Genomic DNA, 16,553 nt, shown 5'->3' with positions numbered 1-16,553 from the left:
TCTTCAAAGAGTAGTTGGAATGGTCTGTATTATTCTACACATGTGCAACAGACAGGCTTTTAAAAAAAACAGATGCAAAGGAATGAAAAAATATTAAATGGAAAACTGGCTGCAAACCAACGCAGACTCCCTTGAGAGCGAGCCCCACTGGAGACAGGAGGATTGCAAACACACAGGGCTGGGCTGCAGGTGAAGCCCTGCTCTGGGCGCTGGTGGGCCCTGCAAGGGAGAAGCCTCTGGGATGGGATCCCACCCCCCTTTCCCCCTGTCTAGGCTGGGAAGAGACAGGGCCAACCCTCCAGCCAAGACACCCAAGGGACTGCCTGGGGTGTGATCAGGGGTGTGTGTGTGTCATCAATCCAGCACAGGAGCTCCATTTCCTCCCAGCAGCACAGCAGGTGACTGTCATCAACCTCTTCTGTGATTTTCCCTATAAGGATGTGGTATAGCCTCTCCTCTGTAAGGATATGGAATAGCCTCTCCTCTCTTCTCCAAGGATGTGGAATAGCCTCTCCTCTCTTCTCCAAGGATGTGGAATAGCCTCTCCTAAGGATGTGGAATAGCCTCTCCTCTCCTCTATAAGGATGTGGAATAGCCTCTCCTCTCCTCTATAAGGATGTGGAATAGCCTCTCCTCTCCTCTATAAGGATATGGAATAGCCTCTCCTCTCTTCTCCAAGGATGTGGAATAGCCTCTCCTCTCTTCTCCAAGGATGTGGAATAGCCTCTCCTAAGGATGTGGAATAGCCTCTCCTCTCCTCTATAAGGATGTGGAATAGCCTCTCCTCTCCTCTATAAGAATGTGGAATAGCCTCTCCTCTCTAAGGATGTGGAATAGCCTCTCCTCTCCTCTCTAAGGATGTGGAATAGCCTCTCCTCTCCTCTCCAAGGATGTGGAATAGCCTCTCCCCTCCTCTCCTAGGATGTGGAATAGCCTCTCCCCTCCTCTCCTAGGATGTGGAATAGCCTCTCCTCTCCTCTACAAGGATGTGGAATAGCCTCTTCTCCTCTTCTGAAGAAGCGAGTTTCAACTCATGGATGCTCCTGCTGTGATAAATGTTAGTCTTTAAGGTGCCCCTGGACTTCTGCTGTATCTTGCCGCAATAAAGTACCACAGCTACCCCACTGGCATCAACTCCTGGGCGTGTGCCACTTCTACATGGATGCAAACCAAAGGCCTGGGGGAGAGGGTGCATTGCAGAGGATGCGAAGACCCAGGATGGGAGAGAAGTGCTGGACTTGGGAGGACCGGAAACCTTGGACTCCCCACCCCACCCCCCCACCCCCAGAACAAAGTGTCTCCCTTTTGTTAGGACAGCTCCTAAGAGCGGAATCCAGTGGGGCCACATTTTCTCTCCAGAGAGCCAGGAGATTATTTTCAGGACGGAAACACTTAGATGTCTTTGACTGACTTCCAGAAATTGCAAGTTGGGGATGGGAGGGGTGCTGGAGGTGAAAACAACCTGCTAGACTGCCAAAGGCAGCACAGAACAGGATTCGGAGCTTCTTGTAAGGGCCAGCAGCTCAGTTCTGCTTTTAGGAAACACGGTTTCGCAGTGATTCATGAAAACTGAAAAGACCACTTGGCCAGACCAGAGAACTATATATGCACAAAGGCTGGAGATCTCTCTCTCTATATATATATACACACACACATACATAAGTGTGTGCATGCACACGCATACACACATGAGCATGTGTACACAGATACGCAAAACATCATTCTCCAGTCTCTGGAATAGCTCTGCCTGTGCTCTGAGTCCCTTCTTTTTACTTACCATCCTGTCTTAATAATAACATTTGATTTATATACCACCCTTCAGGACAACTTAACGCCCACTCAGAGCGGTTTACAAAGTGTGTTCTTATTATTATCCCAACAACAATCACCCTGCGAGGTGGGCAGGGCTGAGAGAGCTCTGACTGACCCAAGGTCACCCAGCTGGCTTCAATCAAACCCAGTTCTCCAGATTAGAGTCCTGGCACTCTTAACCACTACACCAAACCGGTTTGAGGACTTCAAAGGTGTGACCTTATCCCCCCCCCCCCCCCCCGCCAGCACCATTTTACCTGATAGCTCAGCAGCGCAGCTGTCAGCATCTCCATACTCAAATTCCAGGTTGGGGCAGTCCACAGAGCCCTGCAACACAAAAGCCCGTTTAATTGAGGCCAGCACAGGAGATGACAAAATGCACAATCCGCCGGAGAGGCACTGGAATTGGCTCCAGGAGGCAGGCCCCAATCCGCGCACGGACAGCAATGTGCTCAGAGGCCACAGGAGTGGGACCGCACTCTCACAGGCGCGAGTGCACTGAAAGACGGCTGGCACCTGCCCCTTTTCTCCATTGTGAACCTCTCTCGCATGCAAAGCCGCGTCAGGTTTCCTCCTCTCTGCTCGAGGCGTTCCACATGGATCCGCGCAAGGGCCGGATCTTGATGGGCTGCGTCAGGGTCTTCCCTGGGGAAGCTGCTCTTTGCATTTCAACATCCATTAGTTTCACCCAACCTTTCCACCAGGCCCTGCGGCTTTGTTTAGGCTGAACGGTCCCTTCCTCCTATGGAATATAACTGGGGCATAAAAAATGGGAGGGGAGGGAGCCCACCGCTTAAAAGATGGTTTTCCACACTGGCATGCATGAACACATGAACTTGCCTCATACTGCATCAGACTAAGGTTGCCAGGTGCCCTTTGCCCTCCCAGCAGGACGGGGAGACCTGGCACAACGCACACAAGCTCCCAGGGTGGCATGATGACATCAGTTCCGGGAAGTGACATCATCGCACAGGGCAATCTAATGTCAATCTAACATCACCCTGACATCACCAAAATTGAAAGTGGTACTTCAACGATTGATTTGATTTTTTTTTTGAAGGAGCAAAGTGCTTTTCAAACCTTGTTTTCTCAGACACCCCTACGAGGTAGGCTGCTTTTCTCATTTTACAGCAGCAGGGAGAACAGTTACTGCCCAGGGTCCCTCCCAGCGCCTGCAGCACGGGTGGGGCTTGAACGCAACCCTCCACCTGTCAGGGATAACGATTATGCTAACTGTCTGTTTCAAGCTTGGAAGGTAAGTACAGAGGTAGTTGGAGTCTAACTCCAAAAAAACAGACATATTCAGCAAAACATTCCCATTCTTCAAATGCAGTTTGTTCCTACTTGACAGTAGGTCTCTTAATTTTGTCCAGGATTTTGGTCCATTTTCTAATTTTCCCTCAACAACTCTGGCCTCAAAATGCAAACACCCTGGGCAAATGGATTCCCAAAAGCCCTTGTTGGGTTTCGCTTGGCGGTGGGGAATAAAAGTTTTGGAGTTTGCGTCATTGGCAAAACTTACTTCACTGATATTAGATTATTAGATCCAGAGCAGTTCATGTTAGTCTGTAGTCGCAAAATAGTAAAGAGTCCAGTAGCACCTTTAAGACCAACTAAGTTTATTGCAGCATAAGCTTTCGAGAGCCACAGCTCTCTTCGTCAGATGCACTGACAGCTTTCGAAAACCAGAGCTCTCTTCGTCAGATGCATTGACAGCTTTCAAAAACCACAGCTCTCTTTGTCAGATCTGACAAAGCATCTGACGATGCATGTGATGAAGAGAGCTGTGGTTCTCGAAAGCTTATGCTACAATAAACTTGGTTGGTCTTAAAGGTTCTACTGGACTCTTTACTATTTCACTGATCTTATCTACATTTTTGGATGAATGGAAACCATTTACAGACTTCTTACATGAAACAGATTATAGTAATTTGATGATGTCTGGATTTATGGATTAAGAATCATGAACAGTAGATAAGGAGGGCTCTTATTTTAACATAGAATAACCGAGACTGAAAACGATATATAGTTGTGGAGAAAATCGGAACTCAATTTGTAGTTTAGTGTTTGTCTTTTTCTTATCTTTTTAAACTGTATTTTCTTTTTATTATTACTAGCTGTTTGTCTTGTTTGGTATTTCATGTTTATATGTATTGTTAGTGTTTTTTATTGTTGTGTTTTTTAATCTTTAATGTTTACTGTTTATAACTTAAATAAAATTTATACACCGGAGGCGTTTCGCGTGAGGCGACTGATCGTGTGGCACAGCCAGCCTCCCTCCGATCTTGCAAGCGCTGCTTTGGGCCTTCGTAGACCCCCATCCCGTTCAATGAAAGGAGGTCCCGCTACAAGATCTTGCCTTGACAAGCCACTAAATAGCTCCGATTGGGGTCTGGTAAGGAGATCCGGACAGAGAAACATTGCTCAGAATCACAGAAGCAGAAAGGAAGATTTTCTCTTTGGAATAGATAGCAGAAACTTAGGTAAAACCGAGAATGGCTATTGTGGAAGTAGATCAACTGCAAAGTTAAAATTTTAAAATGTGGAATATAAAATGCTGATGTGTGTGTGTTATGTGCCATCAAGTCGCCTCCGACCTATGGCGACCCTAGGAAAGACCTCCGAAACATCCTCTCATTAACAGACTTGCTCAGATCCTGCAAACCGGAGGACGTGGCTTCTTTGATTGAGACCAGCCATCTCATTTTAGGTCTTCATCTTTTCCTACTGCCTTCCACTTTTCCTAGCATTATTGACTTTTCCAGAGAATCTGGTCTTCTCAGGATGGGACCAAAGTACGATAGCTTTAGTCTTGTCATTTTCGCTTCTAGGGAGAATTCAGGCTTGATTTGGTCTAGTACCCACTTATAAATTGTATGCATAGGCCAACACAGGAATTCCAGGAAAAATGGTGAGATTTCTTTGAATATGTAACTGGAAATTAAGAAATATTAAGAATAATTAACATGGATGAAGATTAGGGTTTTCTGGGAAAAGAGATGGTGGAACTCAGTGGGTTGCCAGCATAGGGGGCAACTCTTGGCGGGAGGTGGTGCCCCTGGTATCACATGTGCATGCACGCACACTCTCAGGACCGCACAATGATGTCACTTTGGGTCAGCTGGAACAAGGCAGGAGTTTTTTAAAGTTTAAATAGCCCTTGGTGAAAATGGTCACGTGGCCGGTGGCCCCACCCCCTGATCTCCAGACAGAGTGGCAGAGGGCCATCTCAACTCCCCTCTGTCTGGAGATCAGGGGGCGGGGCCACCGGCCACGTGACCATTTTCAAGAGGTGCCGGAACTCCGTTCCACCGCGTTCCCACTGAAAAAAAGCCCTGATGAAGATTAATTATAAAACTAAGATTTTTAAAATGTTGAATATAAAATGTTATGCATATGACTGAACATCGAATGTCAAGTATAAAATTTTGGGTATAAGTAACTGAGGAGAGGGAGAGCAGCGATACTATGAAATTTTGCTGTGTCATTATATATCTTGCTTATATTTTCTGTTGTAGTTTAAATCTTATTATTCTCTTCAAGGTCCTTTATGCACTTTCAAGTGTCTCTTTTTTCTCTTTTGAATAAAATTTATAATAATAAAAAGAATTCCAGAAGCCAAAAGCTCCCATCTCCTATCTAGCCCTGAAACCAAACCATACAAAGTATCTTCATGGTATCGGACCCAAATCTGCAGAAGGGTTTCTCACGCAAGCCCCTTCCTTCAAACACAGGAAGGAAACCCCTTGCTAGAGAGCACGCACCCTTTGCTTTTCGTCAAAACATGCCCCCCACTCAACCCTGAACACAGGGAAATATTTCAATAGGTAACCTGACTTGATACTCATCATAGATTAGTAGAAGACTGGCCCTTCTACTGCCATCAGGCATTGACTGCTCAACAGAACTTCCATGTTCAGCAGCAGTATACCACTGAATTCCAAATGCTAAGACAAAGAAAAAACTAATGCGGCTGCTCTGATGCCCGAAAGCATTGAGGTTGGCAGACGTTAGAATGCCAGACAGATTTTTTGGGAAGGGTGGGAGAAGAGAATGAGACTCTAGCCTTAACCAGCAAGTCTTTGTCTTCCTTTGATAAGAAGGCAATTAGCTGAGGCTCATTTGGGATTTTCAACAGAAGATAGATAGGTAAGGAGCAAGAGAGGGCCGTCGGGTGGATTTATTCCACTAATGGCTATGCTTCCTGGTGTAAGGAGCCTTTCCACTGAAGGAAAGCAGCGCCATTAGCAGAACGATCCACCGGAGACCAACCGACTGTCTGACTGCTACAGCCACTGCGATAGGAACAAGTGATTGTCGAGGGGAAAGGAATAGAGAGGTAAATTGTTGGGCTTGCTGACCAATCAATGGATGAACAGAAGGCAGCAGGAAGAAAGTTTTGGGAGAACCAGTCGCTGTTCATTAATTCGGTGGAAGAAAGGAACGGGGTCTGAGTCACACATTGGTAACTGCCCCAGTTTTTTTGTTAAAGATGTGTAGTTAATCCAACCTATTTTTATATAGTTAAATATATAGAGAGAGAGAGTTAAAAATAAGGTTTTAAAGGCAGAAATGTTACAAAAAGGAAAGACGAGGTCAAGGCTGGGCCAGTTCAACAAAGAAAATCTTCCCCAGCTGACAGAAGGCTGTTCTGTCCCAGAGTCCCTTCCTGTGCAAGTCTGTTCGCCCACACAATACGGACACACTTGGTACATTGTGTTAAGTTCACGGTGTGCTGGCCAAAGCAATGAACTCTCGAAGATCTGCATGCGCGTATTCGCATCAGTGGCAAATGCGGAGCTACTGACTCCCCAAAGAGACGCCTTCCATCTAGGGCAGAAGGCACATTTAGTCACCTGCCTGTATCTTGTCCCACAAGCATGCAAAAAATTATGTTGCCAGGATATGATGTTCACCCAAATGAGCATCAAGACGGCATCTGGGAGACACTTGGAAAGCAGGAGGAATCATCCACCACACCCTTCCCCCAAGTTGCTTGGGGCAGAATTTATGTCTGTCCCCCAGTTTATCCCCACAACCACCCTGTGAGGTAGGTCAGGCTGAGACTGACTGAGCTAGCATCACCCTGTGAGCATCACGGCAGGGTAGAGATTTGAACCTGTCTCCTGCAGGTTTTAGCTTGACACTCTAACCACCACATCACACAGCTCTTTCAGCTCAGGTTGCCTTTGAAACTTAGCACTCTTTCCTTTAATATCAGGGGGTGCTGGAATGTCCAGCAAGCACCAGATAGATTGGCCAAAGGCCCAGTAGCAAAATTCGCCCCACCTCCACCGCCAAACACCTTTTACAAGACCCCTGGGCCTCAGGACGAGAATCCACAGTGCTTTGGTGGGCTGCAGCATTTATTTATTTTATTGGGAGCCCAAGGCCGCCTGCTTCATTCTCCTGTCCTCCATTGTATCTTCACAACAACCACCCTGTGAGGTAGGCTTGGCCGAGTCTGTGACTGGACTAAGGTCACTCAGCAAGTTTTCGCGGCAGAGGAGGGAATCAAACCAGCTCCTAGTCCAACACTCTAACCGCTACATCAGCCCACAGAGGAACACCCAGGCACCTCCAAGCCATTGAAGTACAAGATATCAACAGCAGGGACCTGCCCATTCACCATCCAAGCAGCCATTTCAGGTTGCCTGGGCACCAACATGCCCTGGGGGCCCAGCAGCACATGGAGCTACCGGTGACCACCAGAACACCTCTGGCAACTCACCCAGCCAGCCATGGAGCAGGAGAAGGCGAGAAAATACCTTTGGAAGAGGCAAGAAAATACCTTTGGAGGGCTGCTTAATGGCCTGGAACTTATGTCCCAATTTTCCTGAAACGGTGTGCACTTACAAAAAGAAGCAAAGATCACCACATCAGGAGTGGTGGGGAGTTCTTCTTTTATCCCTCCCAAGTTCCTCCATGCATTTGTTTTTAAAAGGGGCGCATAAGAACCTGCAACATGTCAAAATGGAGTTTTTAAAATGGCACCATACTGGGAAGATGCAGTCACCAGAAACTCCACAGGCGCATTCCCAGTGCGTTCCCACGACACTCAGCGCAAGTACATTCCACACCAAACTCCATAATGAATGGCTGTAGAGAGCTGGGGGAGAGGGGAGCGCACTTTCAAACGTTGCCAAAATGTTTGTCAAAATATTTCCCGGAGGCCCTCACTTCACACACTCTCACACATACCCAGAGCAAAGTTGTAGCTCCAGTTTCACGACACGCAATTAAAAGAGTACCCGCTTTTACCACCCACTTATTAGTTGAAGAACGCAGAAGAGAACAGGGCTTGTGCATAAGAACACCTGCTGTGGATCGTGCCCCGTGGCTGCAGCCTTACGCAAGCTTATGAGGAGGCTGCACCGAAAGCTAGCAATATTTACAGGATCCGGGATGCATGAGAGATTATCTGTGAATGTTAACTGACTCTACTTATTCATAAAATACTTTCACGCCACCTTTCTGTCCAATGAGGGCCCACCACTCGGCCCGCCTGCGTGCTGCTTATCTTATTTCAACCACCGGCTCCAAATGGCTGTGTTTCCCTCTCCTGAGATAAGAACCGGAACTTTCTTAATTTTTTGCAATGCCATTTGTTCCTTCCCGGCGGCATGCCCTGCCAGGGCTGTACGATTCCAAGGCAGACCACCAGCCCACCAAGCTTTGAATCTTCCGTTCTCTGCAGGGTCTCAATTGGAGACCTGCCCCATCCTCTGCTCCCTGGTCCGATCCCTTGGAAAGGCTGGCAATTGAGCCTGTGACTTTTAGCATGCCAAAGACCCCCTTCTAGCCATGCCAGCCAGCCGCGGGGCAAGCAAGCCCCGGGATCTTCTGTAGCACTGCAGCTTTGAAGAAACGTGACATTAGACTAGGACCGGGTTCAAATCCCAGCCCTCCATAAAGCGCAGTGGGTGATTTGGGGGCTGGGTCAGTCTCTCTCAGCCTCTCTTACCTTACAGGGCTGTTGTGAAGACAAAAAAAGGGAAGAATTGCACGCACCACCCAGAGCAGACTAAAGGAAGAGCAGGACGTAAGTGGAGAAAAACATATTTACCATATTTAGAGATACCATAACAGCTTTCAAGGCACTTCACTAAAAAAATAAACTAAAACAATTCCCAATAAGATAAATCAGTTGTGATGGCAGGCCCATGCGGGTGGGAAACGGAAAAAACAACTTTACACCATGCAGCATGGACTTATGGAACTCTCTGCCACCAGATACAAAGGTAACTGTTAACTTAGAGGGCTCTAAAAAGGAATGAGATACATTTAAGAGGGGAAAGGCCTCTCAACGGGTATTCACAATGGTTGCCAAAGGGAACCCCCGCATTCAGGAGCAGTCTGCCTTTCCATACTGGGCATTGGTATATCCAGCTGGGAAGTGCTCCATATCCTGCTCACATGACCCACAAAAGCACCTGGCTGGCTGTCCTCTGTTGGAAATAGGATACTGGGATGGGGGGGGCTATCTTCAAGTCATTCCTCATGGCAGCCCTGAGATGTTACGATACACGTGTGTGGGATCACCCGCACCAGGTCCCCCCAAATGGCGTGGAAGAAAAGGCAAGGAGAGATTGCCAGGGGAGCCCCTGACCAAAAGGCACTGCGGACCCCGGGGGTTCCCCATGCACCTCCCAGGTGCCGCCTGGATGTGGGGAAGCCAGCCTCAAAGCGCCAAACCTTGGGTCCTCACTCTCACCCTAGCCAGCCAAGGAATTACGCCCCCCCTTATCTCCCTGGAGAAAAGGCGAGTGGAAAAGGCATCGGAGAACCAAAGGGTGGCATTTGGGGGCCCGCGGGGCTAACGGTGCAATCCAAAACAGAGTCACTCCAGTTTAAGACCACTGGGCTCAGACTGGAGTAACCCTGCTTAGGATTGCGCTGTCAGTCTTGGGGGGGGGGTTGCAATCGACAGGGAAAGCGGCAGGACCCCCCCCCCTTGCCTGCACCCCCGTATCGCCGCCCGGCACCCCGGAGCAACGGCCAGAGCGAAGGGGCGGGCTCGTGCCGGAACATCAGCCGCCCCCCGCGCAGGGCTCGGCCAGGCGGCCACGGGGGAGGGGGGAGCCCGACGCCCCCCTGCAGCTGTTCCCGCCCAGGAGCCCCCGGGGAGACCCGCCCGGTACGGCCACCGGCCGGCCCGCTCCTGCCCCGCTGCAAGCCAGAGAAGGGAGAGGGAGGGGGGCGGGTCGCGGGCTGCCCTCCTTCCCTCCCTCCCGGGGCTGCATTGCCGCGAGGCTGCCAAGCCGGGAAGGGGCTCCGCTCCGCGGGGCAGCTGGACTCCCCCGGCCCAGCCCCGCCGGACCCTCCCGGGTCCCCGCGCGGCCCACCTCGGACTCCTGGCGCTGCGGGCGGAGCGGCTCCCTGCCCTTGGCCGGCGCCCTGCCGCGGCCCGCCCCGCCCGCCTCCTCCATGCCGCTCCGGCTCGGCTCGGCTCGGCTCGGCGCAGCCCGCAGCCACGTGGGGGCCGGAGAGGCGCTTCCCGGCCCGCGCCCCGCCCACCCGCGCCCCATTGGCCGCGCGCCGCCTGGGGCGGGGCCGGCCTCGCACACCCCCTCGCCGCCATTGGCTGGCGGGGGCGGCGGGGGCGGGGGGAGAGGCCGGAGGGCGGGCTGTCGCCAGGGCGGCCGGCAGGACGGGGCGGGGCTTGGGCTTGCGGCAGTTCTCGCCGTCTCTGAGCATGCACCGAGTGCAGAGGCAGCCTTGCCTAGTGGCCTTTCAGAGGCAGGCGGGTAGCCATGGGGGTCTGCAGTAGAATAGCAGGATTTGAGTCCAGGAGCACCTTAGAGACCAACCCGATTTTCAGAGAGCAAGCTTTGGAGAGTCGCAGCTCCCCTCTTCAGATACAGGCTATATCTGGACCCATATCCTTGAATCTGAAGAAGGGAGGTCTGACTCCGAAAAATCTTGGTCTCTAAGGTGCTCCTGGACTCAAATCCCGCTGTCCTTATTTTATTTTATTCCACCTTTCTCACTGGGACCCAGGGTGGATTATACACTGCAAGTCCTTACCTTACACGGCTGTTGTGAATTGTATTTATTGTATATTTAATGTTCTTACCCGCCCTGAGCCAGCTTGTAGGGAGGGCAGGCAATAAACGAACACATAAAATTAAATAAAATAAAAGCCAGGACAGCTCCCAGTCTCCTGGCTTTCCCCAAAGGATGCAAAACTGAAATAGTCAAAAGGGCTTTTGTATACAGGAGGGCTGTATTGTAGGGAGGGGGTCTCAGAGGGTGCAGAGGCAGAGAGACGTAGATTTCACTACTCTCTCTTACTGGGTGCTATTTGTCGCTTTGGGTATGAACCCACCGGGTAGTTTCTAGGTTCTTTGATACGTCAGTCTGAGAATTGCTTATGGTCCACTTTAGCATTTCTTCAGCTCTGTACTGGATTCCTGCTAGTTTTAGATCTTTGCAGATTTCCATTGATAGACCTTCATACACTGTTTATTGAAATGTCCTTGAAACTGACTGTACTAACTCACAGGGCGTAATCCACCTTGAGTCTCAGTGAGATAGGTGGACTAGAAATACCGTGAATTAAATAAACAAAAAATAAAATCGACAGCTAGGACATTCATTGAGCAAAATACAGTATGATCAACAGTTGGGACATTCAATAAACAGATGCAATAGGGTGTGGTAGCAGAAAATTTGAAAACAAGCATAAAGCCAGACATGGAGAGGAAACCTTACTGAAACAAAGCATAACTAATTAACATGACATATTTAGCAATGTGGGAACTACCTAGTAGGAGCATAATTACATTAAAAATCTCAGTGGCAAAACCAGCAGGGATGGATTCACGACGATGTAAGAGCCTATGATATTTGTAGATCCAGAGGAGTTAGCCGTGTTAGTCTGTAGTAGCAAAATCAAAAAGAGTCCAGTAGCACCTTTAAGACTAACCAATTTTATTGTAGCATAAGCTTTCGAGAATCAAGTTCTCTTCGTCAGATGCATGATACAAACTGGTCAAATACAAAAAGAGTCCAGTAGCACCTTTAAGACTAACCAATTTTATTTTATTGTAGCATAAGCTTTCGAGAATCAAGTTCTCTTCATCAGATGCCTGATCCGAACAAATACAGAAGAGGAGGGTGGAGAGGGGAGAGAAGGGGACATATATCAGAAGGGGACAGGATGCAATTAGCCGGGAGGCAACCAAAAGATTCCTTTGCTAGTAAATGTAAACATCTCCTTTTGGTGTGGAGTCAGTTTGCCGTGTTAGTTTGCAGCAGTAAAAGCGTCCAATTCCTATGTAGTATAAGCCTTCGATAACCACAGCTCTCCCTGCCAGATGCATCTGACAAAGAGAACTGTGGTCCCCGAAAGCCCACACCAGGCGTCACTGGGCTCCCCCAGACCCCACCTCTGTAAAGGAAATCTGTTACCTGTGGTAATGTGATAACCATTCATAGTCCCTATTCAGTCCCAGCTTGAAAGAGTCAAATTTGCATATGAATTCCAATTCAGCAGCTTTGGATTTTGTTTTGGAAAGGTTGTAACTTCCTTCAAAATAGATTGTAGTAAAATAAAAGGATTATGTCCCAATTATTTATAAAACATTTCCAGCTTTCCTTAAAGATCTCCTCTCTCTGTTGGCCTCTCCTTTAACCCAACTTTTAATTTGTTCATGATTACCATCCTGGTGCTTTGCCTTAGGAAGTTCCAGTACTTGGCATAAGTGAATCTGGTCGCCCCAATCCATATGACACAAAAGCCCTGCCTGTTTTTTGACTCCTGCTCTTTTCAAATGGGTTTTAGGATCCAAAATCAAATGGCATTTCAGCGTCAGATTTATTTCTGGAAGATGTCCTGTGTTCAATGGGACGTTTCTTTAGTGAAAGCCCATCAGTAACACAGTCAGTCCTCTCTGGAGGAAGATAACATTTTCAGTATGCAGCGGTATTGTTACTATTTTATAGGGATTTTAGAGAGCAATGCGAAGCAGCCTACTCAAATCATATTGAAGTCTACCTGACGTTCTTAGGATTACCCTGTAAAGGCCCGAGGTAACATTTTTGGCATTATTTTTCCTAAGAAAAATCAGAACTGCACAGTGGTACATGATGGTTATTCATGCACACAGAATGTGCTGCTTGCTCCAACTGTGTTGTGTCATATGTGCACATGCTTTCTTGCCTAGAGTCACATTCTGCAGTCTTACCATTTCTACACCACATTACGTTCAACGTATGGAGTGTTTTTCTACTTGCACTTATTTATCTCTTTCTGCTTCTGTCAACAGGCAAGCACACTGCATTTTTGGATTAAATTATGCAATCAATAACCAGGGTAAGCTGTCCTTTCTCAGCTGCAGGGGACAAAATGAAGAGAGACCTCTCATCCGCACTAAACTGAGGAGAAGCAGAAGTGACCTTAAAGAATTGCAACTTGAAACAGGTAACACTATTTTCGAGGTGGACTCCACCCACGGGGTCCTAATATTGTGAAAATGTGCCATCGAAATGGAAAAAGCCTTGCTACGTCCCAAGAGAGCAGTACAGTTTTCCAGGAGGTGATAGCACAGGATCCTATTAATTTAATTTATTGGATTTATACTCCGCCCTCCCCACATCAGCGGGCTCAGGGCGGATAACAACACAATTTAAAACATATTTAACTGTCATTAAAAAATTATAAAATTGATGCATCTTATCATTAAAATTACAGCTATGTAAATATTTTACACACACACACACACACACACACACACACAGAACAGAATATGAGGCAGCACATAATTTGATTTCGACGTTCCATACAGCAGTTCTTCCCAGAACAAATAAATAGAATATTAAAAGATGGACAACAACATTTACATAGGAGGGCATATGGTTTAACCCCTTCCCCCATCCTGGAGGGGCGGCACCGCCCAGTATCAACCATATGCCTGGTGGAACAACTCTGTCTTACAGGCCGGGCAAAATGTTAACAAGTCTCGCCGGGCCCTGGTCTCATGAGACAGAGCGTTCCACCAGGCTGGGGCCAAGACCGAAAAGGCCCTGGCCCTGGTCTACACCAGGCGGGCCTCCCTAGGGCCAGGGACCTTTAATAGATGTTTTTCACACGGACGAAGGGTCCTCTGGGGCTCATATGGGGAGAGACGGTCCCGCAGATACTTAGCATTCCAAAGCACTGGAAACATTGACTGACATCAGTTTCAACCACTTAGGTAATGCTGTATCACCAAATGGGGTGGGCCCTTCTGACAGCTCCTGGAGGAACGAACAAGCGTGGCCAGTTCTCTCGTTTCTGCGATGAACAAGCATGCCCGAAAACTTGCTTTGCACAGCACTTTGCTTTCTAATTGTGCAGAGGTATCAGAGATTGAGAGTTCGTTTGGAATTAATTAGAAAGGACAGGAGAACTTCAGACTGAGCCAAGGGCAATGGACCGCCACGAATGTCTTAAGCGCATCGTACTGTGTGGCCACCGACAATCTGGAGGGCAGGCTCTTGAAGACCCAACCTGACACTGTACGATCACACAGGTAGTGATAGAAACAGGTGAGGAAGAGCCCTATTCTAATCCCCTCGCCCAAGGCGGTTTGCTTTTCTCGCTGTTGCACGCATTATCTTTTAACTTTGGGTTCCTAGTCCTATTACAGTGTTCGTTGGCTCTTATGTTGTATGATTACATTTTCTTTCTTTCTTTATTCTGTAATGCTCCTGGAGTCTTGGGGAGCAAGGCAGGTTAAGCAAAATACACACTTCCTTCTGAGTCTCAAGAGCAAGATAGGGTGCCTCTTCGTAATGCTGAAATTCTGGGTTGCATGGCTGCTCCAAGCACAGCTCAGCGATGCCTGCTGGCCCTTATAATGGTCTGGCATCATCAGAAGCCAAACACCACACACTTGGCTGTACAACACCCTGGAATGATCAGCAGGGAAGAAAACTTGGCAGATGCGTTTGGCCCATTAGATAAGCTTCCTATTACACAACTCAACAGTTCCTGGAAAAAACAGCCCTTCCAGGGGATGCTTTTCCCTTATTAGCACATACACCTATTCAATAGAATTCTTCCATTTCCAGCTTCTTCCACCCAGCTAGAATCGCTGAGGGGTTGGCAGACGTCCTGGGCATGGGCAGGAACGGAACAGCACATCACCCCCAATTCCTTAAGCAAACCAGCTTCCGAAACGAAGAGATGCCCATCCTGGCTATGGCTGAAAAGATGGCCTCATGGGAGGATGCGGAGAACTTCACCAAAGAGAAGAGGGGCCGTCCAGGTAAACCACCTGTATCCTAACTCGGGGGAGCAGAAGCGCATGAGAGGGTCCCTTTGGTTATCTGCAAGAGAGGCCTTAAGAGTTATGCCTTACTGTTTGGGGATCAGGATGTGCACAGCCAGCAGAAAGGGTATGGGGAAGTGCTGTGCAGCTTTCTCTGGGAAAACTTGTCAGATTTTGTTAGGGGTAAAGAAACGGAGACATTCCCTCACCCTGGTTGTTGTGGGTTTTCCAGGCTGTATCGCCGTGGTCTTGGCATTGTAGTTCCTGACGTTTCGCCAGCAGCTGTGGCTGGCATCTTCAGAGGTGTAGCACCAAAAGACAGAGACCTCTCAGTGTCACAGTGATCTCTGTCGTTTGGTGCTACACCTCTGAAGATGCCAGCCACAGCTGCTGGCGAAATGTCAGGAACTACAATGCCAAGACCACGGCAATACAGCCCGGAAAACCCACAACAACCATCGTTCTCCGGCCGTGAAAGCCTTCGACAATACATTCCCTCACCCTGTTCCTCCGGTGGGGAACAGCTGGCTCACTTGAGCTACCTTCAACTTTCCTCTGCAAAGACACTGTCCAAAAAGGGCCGCTGATTAAGACTCTTGTCTTCCCCAAGACCCCAAATCATCCCCTCATCCTTGAGTGGGGCTTCTCCTTGGCAGCAAGGACTGATAAGAACCTCACATGATCGGAGCCAGCAACCTTGATAAGGGCGGCGTCAAGGTAGTGGCGAAAGTGACTGTTCTCTAGGGCAAAGGGCCGGAACGCAGCTGTGGTTTGCACAGATCGGAGGCAGGCAGGAACGGCTGCGTGCACGTGCGCATGTGAGTGCGTGCTCACGACTAGGCCTTGAGCCAAGGCCGCGTGCATCCCCCACGAAGCATCGTTTTTGTTCTTTCCATGGGGCAGCAGTTCAAATACTCATTCTGCCCTAACTTTTCAGGATTGCTATTGGTAAAGTTTGCACACCGATTTGAAGGTGAGGAAGGCTGGGGGCATCACTATGACCTACTCACACTAAGCGAGCTACAGAAGGCGCCACAAGTAGCTGCTCTGGGGAAACAGGGCCTTGGAAGCTCCTGGCAGAAGCCACAACCAGAGCCGGCAGGGACTGCCTCTAGGGCCACATACAGGTCCGCAAGCTTCCATCAACCAGGCGGCATCACCAGCTGCACTGAGCAATTCAGACCCAGCCTTCCTCCGTTGAATTATTCAAGCCCCTTCCATTACTTACCCAGATAAGGGAGGAACAGGAGCCAAGCAGACGGTGTTGCTTATAGAAACATTGCTGACTACCAGTGCATGTAAAATAAATCAACCCTTCTGCTCAGGGCCCCCTCTTTGAAGGCAGTTAGAGGTAGAGACTTCCCTCTTAACATTTCTGCTGCCCTGAGAGTCCTTTCCTGCAATAGATCCAGGAGTTGGCTGTGTTAGTCTGTAATAGTAAAATAGTAAAGAGTCCAGTAGCACCTTTAAGACTAGCCAACTTTG

The 16,553-nt window shown here is 48.7% G+C and overlaps 1 protein-coding gene across 1 annotated transcript in view; it reads right to left on the bottom strand.

Annotated features, from left to right (window-relative positions):
- STRIP2 (striatin interacting protein 2) overlaps positions 1 to 10,233 on the bottom strand; it is a 46,379-nt gene extending 36,146 nt beyond the window's left edge. Inside the window, exons 1-2 of the mRNA XM_054989463.1 lie at positions 10,158 to 10,233; positions 2,070 to 2,139 (exon numbers count right to left, since the gene is read on the bottom strand). The gene's annotated coding sequence lies outside the window, so the exon portion shown is untranslated. The remainder of the gene's footprint in view (positions 1 to 2,069; positions 2,140 to 10,157) is intronic.
- Positions 10,234 to 16,553: the final 6,320 nt, after the last annotated feature.

This window comes from Eublepharis macularius, chromosome 9, assembly GCF_028583425.1.
Source record: "Eublepharis macularius isolate TG4126 chromosome 9, MPM_Emac_v1.0, whole genome shotgun sequence".
Taxonomy (NCBI): Eukaryota; Metazoa; Chordata; class Lepidosauria; order Squamata; family Eublepharidae; genus Eublepharis; species Eublepharis macularius.
The sequence above is the reverse complement of the archived record's forward strand: the minus strand, read 5'-3'. Positions and strand labels throughout refer to the sequence as shown.